At 37.2% G+C, this 13,654-nt stretch overlaps 1 protein-coding gene across 2 annotated transcripts in view; it reads right to left on the bottom strand.

Annotated features, from left to right (window-relative positions):
• The window catches only part of SLC8A1 (solute carrier family 8 member A1), a 444,020-nt gene extending 434,971 nt beyond the window's left edge, over positions 1-9,049 (bottom strand). For both annotated transcript variants that reach the window (XM_043918165.1, XM_043918167.1), the window contains exon 1: positions 8,842-9,049. The gene's annotated coding sequence lies outside the window, so the exon portion shown is untranslated. The remainder of the gene's footprint in view (positions 1-8,841) is intronic.
• Positions 9,050-13,654: the final 4,605 nt, after the last annotated feature.

The raw sequence follows: 13,654 nt of genomic DNA, 5'->3' as shown, positions 1-13,654 counted from the left end.
GGGATGGGCTACACTTTATCTGGATTCTAAACCATCATTTAGCTTAACAACAAGGTCATACCCATATTATCTATCTGCAAGATTTCTCAGACCTAGTGGCATGTAAGCCTGTCTTCATTATCTGAGATGGTGATTCATTTTATACAATATATCATAGGCGCTGGTTTTAGATAACAAGACTGCTTATTGCACCAAAGATGCTGAAGAATAATTCCTTCTCTGATTGCATTTTGGAAGATGTAGTTTGGAAGATCACAAGCTCAGTGAACTTTTGAAGAACTGGTTCTCAAACTATTCAGTGAATATTTATTAGATATCCCTTTGAAAAACACAAAATGATCCAGTAAATTGGGCACATTTTGTTTTAGCTTAACCCAAATGGATTATTGAGGGAAAAAAAGAGCTTTGGGACATATATTTTCTCTACTAGTTATTTATTTAGTCTGTGTTACCCTAAAGATCCTAAACTGTGGCTTTGGTAAACACATATTGAACAAAAACTCAGTATCTAAGTGTTACTTCAATTTTGTTTCTTTATAATGAAATAGTGGGTGTCTGATTTTTAGCATGCTGTGCTTTTGTTTTAGTTTTTCAATGTTTTATATTGCTCAAGAAATTATGTGCTTTAAGTTAACTAATTATTATGGTTGTTTGTTGGTAGCATTGTTGATTGGTGATAATTTAAGAATTGTAAGTTATTAGGGACTATAGACTTATGGGAACTACACCTCATTTTTTTTTGTTTTTGTTTAAATCACTCATTCTTTTATTTGTTTTCCCTATCCCCTACATGAATCACAATAGATATTTATCTTTTAAAGGCAAACAATATTCAAATTAATAGCAGCAAAATTATCTCTGGGGAAACAGTATAATAAATATTCTTGAATGTGTAATAGCATAAACATAGAGTGAGAGAAGGTGGGTTTGAACTCTAATCCTTTGCACATGCCTGATAAAAAGTAGAGGGAAAAAAGGTAATATTTCGTTCCATTTTATTTGCAAAAAAATAAGCTACTAACTTCTGTACAAGTTGTATTACCACAGATAAATACATTTTAATTATAATTTTCATAAATGAATATATCACTCTATAATATTGGTGAAAATTATATATTGAATTCCTGGAAGTCTGATGCTCATAAGCATTATCTAAAATGTAGGTTGAATGCTGAGTATATCTCTTGTTCTTCATTTAAAATTTTGAATTGAAATTTAAATGTGATTTAATCTGTCTGTGAGATGGGACCCTGAATACAATACTAACTTTCATTTAAAGAATTTTTATCTCCCTTTATCATTTTTATACAAATCATTTCTGCTGTATAACAGTGAAGACTTGGGGGTAAGGATATACAAGTTTTGACACATTTATTGGAAAAGTAGGTATTATGAAACAGAGAGACGATTATGTAAAGAGAATGGAATACAGTCACAAAATAATCATTTGACCTCTGTTTCTCAAAAGTGTCTAGCCAACAATTTATAAATGTTAGCTTATAAAGGACAATCAAACTATTTCTTATATAGTTGGTACTCAGAAACATTGTTTCAAATGATTAGACTCCTCATTAATCAGATTAAGTGGACAATAACCACATATCCTGGGATGCGAAGTCAAGCAGGCCTTAGGAAGCATCACTACGAACAAAGCTAGTGGAGGTGATGGAATTCCAGTTGAACGATTTCAAATCCTAAAAGATGATGCTGTGAAAGTGCTGTAGTGAATATGCCAGCAAATTTGGAAAACACAAAGGGGGCCACAGGACTGGAAAAGTTCAGTTTTCATTCCAATCCCAAAGAAAGGCAATGCCAAACTACTGCACAATTGCGCTCACCTCACACACTAGCCAAGTAATGCTCAAAATTATCCAAGCCAGGCTTCAATAGTACATGAACCGTGAACATCCAGATGTTCCGGCTGGATTTAGAAAAGGCACAGGAAGCGGAGATCAAATTGCCAACATCCATTGGAAATGTTGCTCTTGAAAAAGCAAGAGAGTTCCAGAAAAACATCTACTTCTGCTTTATTGACTACACCAAAGCCTTTGACTGTGTGGATCACAACAAACTGTGGAAAATTCTAAAAGAGATGGGAATATCAGACCACCTGACCTGCTTCCTGAGAAATCTGTATGCAGGTCAAGAAGCAACAGTTAGAACTGGACATGAAACAACAGACTGGTTCCAAATAGGAAAAGGAGTACGTCAAGGCTGTATATTATCACCTTGCTTATTTAACTTATATGTAGAGTACATCATGTGAAATGCAAGGCTGGATGAAGCACAAGCTGGAATCAAGATTGCTGGGAGAAATATCAATAACCTCAGATATGCAGATGACACCACTCTTATGGCAGAAAATGAAGAAGAACTAAAGAGCCTCTTGATGAAAGCGATAGAGGAGAGTAAAGAAGTTGGCTTAAAATTCAACATTCAAAAAACTAAGATCATGGCATCCAGCCCCGTCACTTCATGGCAAATAGATAGGGAAACAATGGAAACAGTGAGAGACTTTGTTTTCTTCAGCTCCAAAATCACTGCAAATGGTGACTGCAGCCATGAAATTAAAAGACTCTTGCTCCTTGGAAGAAAAGCTACAACTAACCTAGGCAGCATATTAAAAAGCAGAGACATTACTTTGCCAACAAAGATCCATCTAGTCAAAGCTATGATTTTTCCAGTAGTCATGTATGGATGTCAGAGTTGGACTAAAAAGAAAGCCGAAGAATTGATGCTTTTGAACTGTGGCATTGGAGAAGACTCTTGAGAGTCCCTTGGACTGCAAGGAGATCCAACCAGTCTATCCTAAAGGAGATCAGTCCTGGGTGTTCATTGGAAGGCCTGATGCTGAAGCTGAAACTCCAATAACGTGGCCACCTGATGCAAAGAGCTGACTCATTGGAAAAGACCCTGATGCTGAAGGTGGGAGAAGGGGACGACAGAGGACGAGATGGTTGGATGGCATCACTGACTCAATGGACATGAGTTTGAGTAAGCTCTGGGAGTTAGTGATGGACTGAGAAGCCTGGCGTCCAGCAGTCCATGGGGTCGCAGAGTAGGACACAGCTGAGTGACTAAACTGAATCTAAGAAGAATAACATGGTTTGCGCTCACTTCTTTTCAGACACTATATTGTATATTTTTCGTACATTAATTTTTTAAGCATTAATATATTTGTTTCTATCTTTTAAAGGCAGAGAAACAGTTGTGGGACTGCAAAATACAGAGGCTAAGAATAGCCTTCAAATTCTTCCTCTTCTGTTTACTTGTTGTGTGACCTTGGGCATGTGACTTAAAATCACTCTTCTTTAGCAAAATGACTGCCAATCTTGTAGGGTCATTTTTAGAATTTATAAATTAATATATATGACTTCCTTAGAAGTATGTTTGGAAAACAGTAGAGTTCAACACACCTCAAGACAGTTATTAGGTAACTTGCCTAGAATGACAATAAGAAGCATAGTTGGGATTTTATTGATGTGTCTGAATCTTGAACTCAGGCTTTTAACCAAAAAAAAAAAAAGAATTTTGTTTCATAATATTTTATCTATATGGGTAAAGCAGCAGTAAAGTTAAGATTTAGAAATAGTTTGTTAATATTCTATTTGTTTACATGTAATTCAACAATAGCTTGCAATTGATAATAGCATAATAACAGCATAATAGTATACATATGCCATTTTACATATGATTGCATCTTATCTCTGAGAGAGCAAACTGTTGATGAGACTTTATTATAATAATATATTATTAATTGGAATATAATGCATTGCTCTGAATAGGGTAAATATTCAATGGATTCATCTATCTCTATGTAAAACAGACCTTGTTTAGAAAATGATTAAAGAAATGTCTTTTTAAGTGGTACCCTTCTCTTCTATTATGATATGACTTCATTTTTTTATATAGTTTTTGTATGTCTTTCATATTTGTGAGTGAATATACATCTGTATTTATTTATTTATTTATTTTTTACTAATTTTATTTTTTTATTTTTTATTTTTATTTATTTATTTATTTTTTTTTCCAGTGGGTTTTGTCATACATTGATATGAATCAGCCATGGATTTACATGTATTCCCAATCCCGATCCCCCCTCCCACCTCCCTCTCCACCCGATTCCTCTGGGTCTTCCCAGTGCACCAGGCCGGAGCACTTGACTCATGCATCCCACCTGGGCTGGTGATCTGTTTCACCATAGATAGTATACATGCTGTTCTTATAGCTTCCAGACTCACCATGATATGATTTGGAGTAAGAGGGAAAGTCAATGTTTGTTATCAACTGATTAAATAGTATTTAATCAGTATCTCCCAAATGAGCAGTATTAGTGGTGGGTTAACTTTAGAAGCTGAATTGAAAGGAATTCAAGAATTCATATACTCTTTTTAAAATGTGATCACTCTTTTGTCATGTATTTCTAATAACAGGGAAATGAGTCTCGTAAGAACAATACATCTGATTTTAATATTGATTACAAAGATGGTACCACCATTTACAGGCAATTAAGCTAAACTCTTTTTTTGCTCTTTGCTACTTAATCCCTTTGATATGGTTATTGCTATCCACAATTTGCAGAGAGGGAAATAGAGGCTTACAAAGGTGATGTTAGCTGTCCAAATTCACATAGCCATTAATACATTGAAGGCAGACCTGAAACCTAGGCTGTGAGACTGAAGTTATCCTCAGCAGTCATCATTCTAATCACTGCTTCCACCCCCTTTCTCAAATAGTCCTCTGTAATCTGAGCTGAAATCTAAAAGAGTAATTTATCCTCTATCTGCATTCAACCCAGAATCATTTTTGCAGGGCTCAGAGAGCCCAGTCTTCGTTTCTTACTGACAAGTGCAAGGAGTCTTGTGTGGCCCTACACAGCCTCTTAGTATTGTGGCTGGCATTAGTTTCTTATTCATATGTATTGATACATGATAAATTAATATATCATCTGCATAAAATCATTCACCCTCTCGCCAAAGTTCTTGACACTTAGAAAGGCAAAAAAAGGCAATGATTTTCCTAATCCTTAGAAAACTGTTGCTATCCAAAATTAATATGCCCTTTCAAGATGGCTGTTTGATAATTAGCTAAAAACAATATGAAATTTCACTTGGCAGCTGTAGTTAAGATCCATAACGTCACATATACATACATATATTTTTACTTTTCAATAATTGTGGCCAGCATTCAGGCCAGGGGATATGAGTGATATGAAATAGGTCTATATCTAGTGAAAGCTTTTTAAATATAACTTTTCAATAGGTGCTTTCTGTCAGAAAATATTACTTCAATCAAACTTCCAAGAAATCACCTTTCAGGGAAACAGCATGTTTTTTTATCTTCAGCTGTTCTGTTAACTACCCCCAACAAGATAAACTGGACTGATGACCAGTTTTTTATTGCAAAAAGAAACTGGTTCTCAGTGTTGGTTGCACATTAGAATTTCCTGGGGTAGATTAAAAAAAACAAGCTACCTTTGCCTGGACTCCCATGAGAATATTTAGTTCATCAAGGGTATAGTGGACATCTCCTCCTCTACTCCTCACCCAGTGATTTTCATGAGTTGAGAACCATGGCTCATTTCATGGGAAAGTGTCAATGGAATGGAAAAGGTCATTTTCTCCTCAGCCGACTAAGTGCCATGGTAATTTGTCCCCTTTCATTTCTTTGTTGTTGTTCAGTTGCTAAGTTGTGTCCGACTCTTTGCGACCCCATGAACTGCAGCACGCCAGGCTCCTCCATTCTTCACTCTCTCCTGGAGTTTGCTCAAGCTCATGTCCATTGAGTCAGTGATGCCTTCTAACCATCTCATCCCCAGTCACTCCCTTCTCCTCCTGCCCTCAATCTTTCCCAGCATCAGGGCCTTTTCCTGTGAGTCGGCTCTTCACGTCAGGTGGCCAAAACATTGGAACTTCAGCATCAATCTTTCCAATGAATATTCAGGGTTGATTTCCTTTAAGATTGACTGGTTTGGTCTCCTTACTGTCCAAGGGACTCTCAAGAGTCTTCTCCAACACCACAGTTCAAAAGCAGCCATGAAATTAAAAGGTGCTTACTCCTTGGAAGAAAAGCTATGAAAAACCAAGACAGTGTATTAAACAGCAAAGACATCACTTTGCTGACAAAGGTCTGTACAGTCAAAGCTATGGTTTTCCCAGTAGTCATGTATGAATGTGATAGTTGGACCATAAAGAAGGCTGAGCGCTAAAGAACTGATACTTTCAAATTGATACTTTTTATATCTTAAAGATACTTTAATAATTATCTGCCATGGAATGTCCAGTTTTAATCATTAGAGAAATTTTTATTTTATTTGAAGTTCCCAATAGATTCTCTTTTCCTTAGAGTAGTCATTCTCATTTCCTTGAAAATTAAAGGCCTCTCCTCTGGGTCACCATTTTCCATGTCTCTGGAAAGGCGAATCTCTACTCTTACTTTTATACAAATTCTCCCCAAACATTTTCAGGGATATTGTTCACATCAAAGCCCCTAAAAACATCTGTTCCTCCTGCTCTCTTTGCAGCAGCCAGGCTCAAGAGCTATCTGGCCTGGCTCTTCACAGACAGACACCTCAAATCTGTGCTCTATGCTTTCAGGACAAAATTCAACTTTTCTATCATTCTTGGCCTCTGTGAATTTGCTTCTACCTCAGCTAACTATAGCATAGAGCATTCAAGTCATATTTTTTTCACATAAGATCATCAACACTTCCAATTTTCTTCTCAAAATATGAGCTCAAGATTTTCTAACACGTAGAGTCATCACCAAATGCTTAAGAAGTCATAAGTCAAAAGGGCAAGTAGTTTATGGTCAATTTTTTTCATAGATTACATACTATAAATAAAGACAGCAGTAAGTAATTCTTTATTACTTATACTTCATAAATTTGTTTACTAAAGAAAAACAGGAACAGACATTTCTCACGAAGGGTACACACTTGAAACGCACTTGGCAATAAGCAAATGAGAAACAGTATATGTCTTATATGCATTGCATCCAATCACAAACACTAGTGACATAATTTAGATTAAGCTTTTATATATTGAAAATTGCCAAAACTCTTGCTGGTTGCTATTTCTTTCGGAAGCCGACTGGTATGAAGTGTTTAATTATTTTAACTCCATCCTTTTGAAGGCCTGTTCCACTTTAGCTGAAGTTATGACAGTTTAGTTAGCTCTGTTAGTTTAAAAAGAGAAGGCATAGTTTATTCTCTCTCCTCTCTCTCGCCTGCAGATATAGAATATTAGTATTTTTAGATAAAGTAAAATAGCTTATTTTAGGGATATAGAAAGGGTTAGTTTGAATATGTTGTTAATATAACATGCTGTCAGTTTAAATAGACTAGACATAAAAAGGAGTAATTTGATGAAAATTTAGAATGATAATTATTTTAGTAATGATAACATATTCTTATGGAAATAAAACGTTGTTTTTTCTTTCCCTGCCACATTTTTTGGTCTTAGAGAACATCCACAACTTGAAGAAACCCAACACACAATTTAAGTCACTTTGCCTATATCCTTTCCCCAGATATGTAATTTATCCAAAGACCATCTCCTTGGTCAGTATTACAAGCTGTTTTTATTATTTTCTTAACATTTATTTATTAATTATTTTCTATGTCATATATGTCATCAGAGAAGGAAAAATCACACTTAGTTTTTCTTTTTCTTTTTTCCTTCTCATGTTCTATCTTAAGATTAAAAACATACTTAAATGAAGAGTTGGTTCAAATCTTCCGTGAAATATAGACACAATATTCTCAATGAGCGAAATTTTGAATTTAAATTCCATTATCTTGTGTAAAAATGCTTTTAATTCAATCTTGAAAACAAACAGACATTTTATAGTTATGAGCTGCAATCCCCTGCCCCCACGTTTGTGTTTTGCAGAAGTTCATAGATTTTGCTGACACTTTTAAAAGAAATGCTTAATGATCTAATGATTACCATTCGGTAATTAGCTGGAGTAGCATTTCAACATGCATCTGATAAGCTTTGGCTCAGTTAACCAGCATCCTGGAAATGAAAGTCATAGTGATTCTGACACTGTTCTTGTCTTCATATTCTTGCTTTTACTTTGGACCCCAAGACATCTAGCTTTTGTGATTCTGCCACAATGTACCATCCCCTGAACATCACTGATGGCAAAATCTTCATCACATAGCTTTCCCCTCAAGCTCCTTAGTTTTCAGTCATTATCAACAAAGAGAGAAACGTTGAAGGTACTAACAGTCTAGTGCTTACAGCTGGTTGCAGCAATTTCAACTTGCGCAAGACCCCATGTTTGTGAAAACAACCCAAGAATCTCTGAACGGGATGTAATCAACCTCCCATCTCCTGAGAAACACTGCAAAAATGACTTCAGCTGCCAAAAATAATAATGTCATTTACAAGCAGCTCTTCCTAGGTCTAAGGAAGAACTAGCCACACATGTGAGTTTATGCTGGATTCCGACGAGCAAGCAAGGAAGAAGGCAAAGCTTACCTCCCTCCCCTAAAATACACAGTATCGGAACCCACGGGAAGCTGGGGCCCGTTTCCAAGGTGCTGGCAATATTGAGGGAGATTCATATCCACAGAAATCCAAACAGTAAGTGGCCCCAGAGAAAAGAATTCTATTTGGGAGCAGTTCTTTGCTGCCACTTTCCCTCTGTAACCAAGCTGCCCTGTCTTGTGAAGGCAGAACTGTTAAATACCTCTTAGTCACCAGCCCCAAACCAAATCTTTCTTTTTTTCAAAATATTATTTGGCAGCTTCCCTTAAGGGACCTCAAGAGCTTGGGAGGGAATATTCACAAATGACCCTTTAGAAACATTTCATCACAAAAGCCCTGCACCTACCTCTGGTTGAGCCTGGCCGATCAGTCCGCATGGGCTGGATGTGAAAAAAGACCCGGGGTGATGGCTTCTCCAAATTTACCAGAAAGAAAGAACCTGGGATGCTTGTCGTTTAAGTGTCTCTAAACATGGTTTGCATAGCTGGATCTCTGCTTATCTGTGCCTTTCGGCTTTCGCTTCCATACATGGATCTGTTCCCAACAGTAACTCCAAGCTGTCGAAAAGAAGCTATCTGGCAGCTCTCCGCTTCATCCAACACATGGATGATAAAAATACACATATAGAGATCCTTCCAGCCAGGCCCATTTCCCACCCTGCCATCCTGCCACTATGCCTTTTCACAAACACACATTCAGATTGGCATTTTTACTCTCTACATTTTTACTCTCTAGATGGTTAGAGAACAACCAATTTTTAACCTGATTCTCACATAGAGTTTTCAGGATGTAGGTTTCCTGAGCTTTGTGAAAAGAGAGATATGATTACAATTCCTTACCAGGGTTTTCATCCTTAAAGATTTCAGTGATAAGAAACAGATATGAGACCCAAAAAATGTTAGGAAATGAATGGATGTCTGAACAATGGATAACATTGTTCAGGGATGAATAAATACATAAGGTATTTCTTTAACCAGGGATGGTTTTTAATACTCTGTATAGTTTGTCTTAAAGATGCAGCCCCCAGCCTTTCCGGCACCAGGGACCAGTTTCATGGAAGACAATTTTTCCACGGACTGGGGTTGGGGGGGTGGGGGTTGTGGGGAGGAATGATTTCAGGATGATTCATGTGCATTACATTTATTGTGCACTTTATTTCTATTATTATTACATCAGCTCCAGCTCAGATCATCAGGCATTAGATCCTAGAGGTTGAGGACCCCTGTCTTTAAGGATAAGGTAGCAGCAGCAGGTCAAAGTAATCAAAATCTCTAATAAGAGGAGGAAAGGCCAGGTTCTTATTGGAATTGTTTCTCACTTAGGATAATTGAGGCAATTCCAAAGAAGTGATTATCTAGCATATGGTTTGAGATTCAGGAAACATTTTTTTCTTTAATGTTAAAGAATATAAACCTGAATAGAATACTAATTATTACATTTGTTAACTTCAGTGGTACTTTAAATGATACATAACTGTGACTTACATTTTAAGTGGTGGGGGGACAAGGGGGACAAATCCTGCTCTTTGTGGTAGAGAGGTGATGCATACTCCGTTAGGATGCCCAGTTCTTTTGAAATCTAGCTTTTAAGGTGTTTATCTGCCTCTCTCTTTTCTCAATTTGTTGTTGCTTATGTAATAAGAGGTCAAAATATGGAGAGAGAAAGAGACCTTTCAAATAACATTTTCCCATTGGTTAACTTTTTCAAAATCATGTTAAAACTCCTTAGAGTCTCTCGTTAGAAAAAAGAAATTTGAGACACACAGGCATAATTCATTTTAGTATATTGAAATGAGTTTGCTTAAAATATTCCTGAGGAAAAAGACAAAACATGACAAACAAAATGATCATATTTGCAGATAGCCTATAGGTACACCTATCAACCTGTGACTAGAGTTCATTATTACCTTCTCTATCTCGTGTAGGTTTTAATATTTCTATAGAAGAAGAAAAGAGAAGGATACCTAACTGATATATTTATGGCAAGTTAGAGCACTCCTAGGTTTTAGTAATCTCTGTATAATAACATGAAGGTCAGAACAATAAGAGGCAAAGTTGTTTTTTGTTCAAAATATTCTGAAATTCCAATCTCCCTCTCCCACCCTACTAGCAATTGCATATATGTAAATAAGTATATGCATATAAATACTGCATATATAAATTTCATATATTTATATACAAGTTTTTCTTTATATGTTTATATAACAAATTATATAGATCTGCATAATAATCAATTACCTAGTATCTATATAATAATATATATTCTGTATAATAATAATACCTAATGAAACTTAAGATTGATATTTAACAAGCTGACCAATGATGGGCATGGTAGAAGATGACCTTTCCCAGGAGTTATTCAGCACCCTCTCTTCCCTTGCCTTTTTCTACTGTAGAAATTCAAAAGCAAAGCTCTTCTTTTCTCATCCATTGCTGCTAGGGATGACCATGTAACATTGTTTTGGCCAAGCAGGGGTAAACAGGAGTCCTTTGGTGAGACTTCAGAAAAGGTTTTTTTTTTTTTTAATCTGTTAAAAAGGGACAGGTTCACTATTTGCAGGGCAGAAGTGGGGACACAGACACAGAGAACAGACTTGTGGACACAGCAGGGGAAAGAGAGGGATGAACTGAGAGTGTAATGTAGAAACATATACATCACCATATGTAAAATAGATAGCCTGTGGGAATTTGCTATATGACACAGGAAGCTCGAATGGGTGCTCTGTGACAATCTAGAGGAGTGGGACTGGGTGGGTGGTGGGATGGAGCTTCCTTCAAGAAGGAAGGGGACGTATGTATGCCTATGGCTGATTCATGTTGATGTGTGGTAGAAACCAACACTATATTGTACCCTCCAATTAAAAAATAAAAAGGGACAGGTTCAGCTTTTACCCATCTTGTCCTTTTACTCCTTCCATCTTGTTCCTTCTGAGAGAGCAAATTCAAGGCCTGCCTGAAATTGCAGCTGCCATTTGGTGACCAGGAGGGGACAAGCAGAGGGACAAAGGCCTGGAAAGCAAGGAAAGTGAAGCAGACAGACAAAACAATGTCAGTTCTGGCCAACAATCTTGAGTCGCTATAGCAATCTCAAGCTGTCCACCTCTTATCAGCGGAAAAAAAGAAAACCATAATGAATACAAGACGGATTCTAGATGATCAACTCAGGATTCAAATGAAAAGACAGTGCTCTGGTCCTGACTCTGTTACTTACTAGCTTTGTGACATTGGTCATATCACAAAGTTCTGATTCTTCCTCTGTTAGTTTCTCAAGAAAACTCTTGACCTTTATCCTATGAATTATTATCCTATGAATTAATTATCCTATGAATTAATGTGTTTGACATTGTTTAGTTAATATGCAGAGCAGTTACTACATTAGGACCCACAATGACTATGTATACCAGGGCCTGGGAGACTTCTCTGTTCAAAGAACTCACAGACACTTTGATAGGCTTAACTTAAGACCTCTTGGAATTTTTAGCAACATCCAAGGTATGAGAAGCTTGTGTATTCCAAAATGCATTTGCCCGTTTTGGGTTGGCCAAACTGAGTTGGCATGTTCTTGATGAAGTTTGCTGTGGAAGTGGGCCAGCTTCCTGCTTAGCTTGGGTAATCAGTACTCTTGGCTGGGGAGATTTTCCTCAATGCTGAAAGTTGTCTTGGGATATGTATATAAGGAAAGATTCTCTTGTTAAGGAGGTTCAAGTCTTATTATACTTTCAGAGAAAGAGGTTAAATTGGTCTTCATGACACTTGCAAATGAGGAAGTCAGGATTTAATGTATTGACATCAAAAAATTTGTCTAACTCCACAGAGAAGTGCATCTGGGCATGCTCTTTCACTATGGGATGGTTTGCACAGCCTGTTCCTTTCAATGGAAAGTTCTGTACCTTCCCCCCAAAGGAGGCACATTCATGCATATGCTTTACCTTTGTCTGCCTGATGAAGGTATCCTCAGGCTTTTAAGATTCAGCTCAGTGTCTCTTCCTTTCTGAAGTCTTTCCAGACCTCACTACCAGATATTCCAAGGCACAAATGGCATACTCTAGCCTCTTCTGATCTCTTCACCCTTGACCATTAGACTGTAAGCTCCTGGAAGACAGGGGCACCATATTATTCGTTCTTGTATTCCCAACATCCAATGCAGTGTCTCTTCTACAGTAACTTGACAAGTTTGCTGAATAATTACATGCATTGATATGTGAGTGAATAATGGACAGATGATAATTAACTCTCAACTAGTGGAGAAGGAAATGGCAACCCACTCCAGTGTTCTTGCCTGGAGAATCCCAGGGACGGTGGAGCCCGGTGGGCTGCCGTCTATGGGGTCGCACAGAGTCGGACACGACTGAAGTGACTTAGCAGCAGCAGCAGCAGCAGCAGTGCTTATTAGCCTGTCAGCCCTCCCTGTTGTTTAAGGTATAAGAATCTCAAATAGGGACTTCACTATTAGTCCAGTGGTTAAGACTCCATGCTCCCAATGCAGGGGTCCAGGGTTCAACCCTTGGTCGGGGAACTAGATCCTACATGCTACAGTGAAGACCCTGCACAGCCAAAAAAAAAAAAAAGAAAGAGACAAGCTCAAATACCCTCACTGACCATCTGGATAGTGTCTGCCAACTCAAAGAAGACAGAAAAACAGAGTGTCAAAAAATATCAACATTGTTTTGGTTTATCTGGGCAAATTATCTAATGTTTTCAGTTACCTAAAGCAGCAGGCCACAATGTTAACAACATATCATTTAGAATGGATGTCTGACCTCTTTAACAAGTGGTGCTGGGAAAACTGGTCAACCACTTGCAAAAGAATGAAACTAGAACACTTTCTAACACCATACACAAAAATAAACTAAAAATGGATTAAAGATCTAAATGTAAGACCAGAAACTATAAAACTCCTAGAGGAGAACATAGGCAAAACACTCTCCGACATAAATCACAGCAAGATCCTCTATGACCCACCTCCCAGAATATTGGGAATAAAAGCAAAAATACACAAATGGGACCTAATTAAACTTAAAAGCTTTTGCACAACAAAGGAAACTGTAAGCAAGGTGAAAAGACAGCCTTCAGAATGGGAGAAAATAATAGCAAATGAAGAAACAGACAAAGGATTAATCTAAAAAGTATACAAGCAACTCCTGCAGCTCAATTCCAGAA

The sequence above is a fragment of the Cervus elaphus genome, chromosome 11 (assembly GCF_910594005.1).
Source record: "Cervus elaphus chromosome 11, mCerEla1.1, whole genome shotgun sequence".
In the NCBI taxonomy this organism is placed as follows: Eukaryota; Metazoa; Chordata; class Mammalia; order Artiodactyla; family Cervidae; genus Cervus; species Cervus elaphus.
The sequence above is the reverse complement of the archived record's forward strand: the minus strand, read 5'-3'. Positions and strand labels throughout refer to the sequence as shown.